The 2,171-nt window shown below is 38.0% G+C and overlaps 1 protein-coding gene across 4 annotated transcripts in view; it reads left to right on the top strand.

Moving 5' to 3' along the window:
- The window catches only part of KCNIP4 (Kv channel interacting protein 4), a 466,638-nt gene that overhangs the window by 444,634 nt on the left and 19,833 nt on the right, over nucleotides 1-2,171 (top strand). The gene's annotated exons all lie outside the window — the stretch shown is intronic.

Genomic DNA, 2,171 nt, shown 5'->3' on the forward strand with positions numbered 1-2,171 from the left:
CCTCCAGCCTTCTCAGTTGGTAGAGCATGGGAAGTTGGAAAGTCCTTGACTAGTATAAACACTACCTAGCAACAACTAAAAACATCAATGTGTTATCAACATTGTTCTCACCCTAAATCCAAAACACAGCACTGTACCAGCTACTAGGAAGGAAATTAACTCTATCCCTGCTGAAACCAGGACAACCTTTAATTCTCCTCTAACGTCATAACATTTAAATGAAGTCAGGAAATGGGAGTCTTATTCTTCACAGCTTTAGACTAAGGACTGACACAGTTGGAGTTGCTGGCAGTTCCTGTAAAAAAGGGGAGAGCACTCTTTGCAAAATGAGCATGTTTTGAATGTTTTTCTCATCCAAGGAAAAGGTAGAAAAATTGCTTTGCATGTTAATAAGCCATAGAATTAGATGAACCTAAATGCACATTTTGTCATTCATTATTTATTAAGCTTCTCGGAAAAACAAAAAGAAAAAAATGCAAAATCTGAGTTGTACAAATTCAATATACAGGTTTTCTTTTTAGTTGACTCAGAACACGCCTAGCTTTTTCTCTGAAAAGAAATTACATACAGAACAGAAAGACGCCATGGCTTCTTTTTCTAAATTCTAAAATACTGTATTGTCCTTTCGCACTCCCACCCATCTCAGGGAGAAGGTTGCGTTATTCTTCCTTGAGCAGGTCTGGGAGTGATGTGGAGTATATACCAATGTATGCTTGGAAGAGGAACTTATGAAATACCTCTGTTACATTTTCTACATTGAATAACTATATTGTTATGTCAGTATCTCAGCACTTCACTGATGTTTTCTTTATTGTGCTTCAAATACAAGTAAAAATACTGCTCTTTTGCATGCATTTATACAACTCCAAAAGGCTTCACAGAAAAAGACAAGCAGTGTAGTAAACCTGTTGGGGACCACTGAGATGCTAGACCATCTGACTACAGTCTTTTTGGGAAGCTGGTAAAGCAGAGAGAGATGTTTTAGAAAGCTCTCACACCCAAATACATGACAGGCAGGGAGATGCCACCTCAATTAATGGATTGCTCCTTACCTGACGAAGGATAGAGATGCTAGATGCATTTCACTGTTCCCCCCATTCCCCAAAGTCTTTGGTTTGAAAGTCAGTGTGGCCCTGCAGTCAGTATATATCTGGTCTTACCGAGTCCTGTGCTCTAATTCTGCCTCTGTCAGTGACAGCTTCCATGACCAGGAACAAATTCATACTTCTGTCTCCATGACTGCTGTTTGTCTGTCTGTTCTGATCAAACAGAATTGCTTCTTACTATGTGTTTGCACATGCTTAGTTATGGTGAAGAGCTAATTTTGGCTGAGGCTAAGTGACATAAATCAAAATAATCCTAGATCTACAGATCTGATGTGTTTTTCAGGCGGCACGTTCATCTCTCAATTAGCAAGATTATACTATTTGTTTCTTAGCAGAAGCTGTCAGAACTATGAATATCTCAGTGTTCCCCGTATTTGATCTCATAGAAATATCATTTGCTCTCACAAGAAAAGCTGTTATTACACTGGTAAAAGATGTTATACTGTTCTTTATCTTCATTTAAAGCTATTTCCTCTCCCCAGTTTAGGACTAGGAGCACACAAGTTTGAACACGCAGTCCAAATAGCATAGCAACGGACAAAAATAAATATATGAACCTTAACACTTAATTTGTCTTTTCTTACTTACCTTTGTTTCTAGAAATACTTTCCTCTTAAAGAGCTTGCCAGGCTTTTTTCACTCTCTGTGTTAAATAAGGACTTAAGGCGAAAAGGAATTAAGTGCGTTGCCCAAAGTCATCTGCTTCGTCTGGCAAATTCCGGACTGGAAGTCAGCTGTCTCGTCTTTGATTTTTATGCATGACTTAGTAAACAATACAGTATTCCTTCTGCTTTTCCTTCCTCTTTACATAAGTTTTTTTTGTAAAGCCGCCACTCTAATCCTCTTTTTTCTTCTCCACTTCCTTTCATTTTCTCTGTAATCTCTCTGCTCTGACACTTTCTGCTTATCCTTTCGTACATATTTCAGTTCATGAACAAGATGTAATGAGGCAGACGGATATGAAAGGTTTGAATAAGATCTTTTGTGACAGGCTCTTTCGAATTAATTGAATATAACTCTTCAGGTAGAATATGACTGCATGTTGTATCAGTAATACCTAACTGC

This window comes from Pygoscelis adeliae, unplaced genomic scaffold (genome assembly GCF_000699105.1).
Source record: "Pygoscelis adeliae isolate BGI_AS28 unplaced genomic scaffold, ASM69910v1 Scaffold24, whole genome shotgun sequence".
Lineage (NCBI taxonomy): Eukaryota > Metazoa > Chordata > Aves > Sphenisciformes > Spheniscidae > Pygoscelis > Pygoscelis adeliae.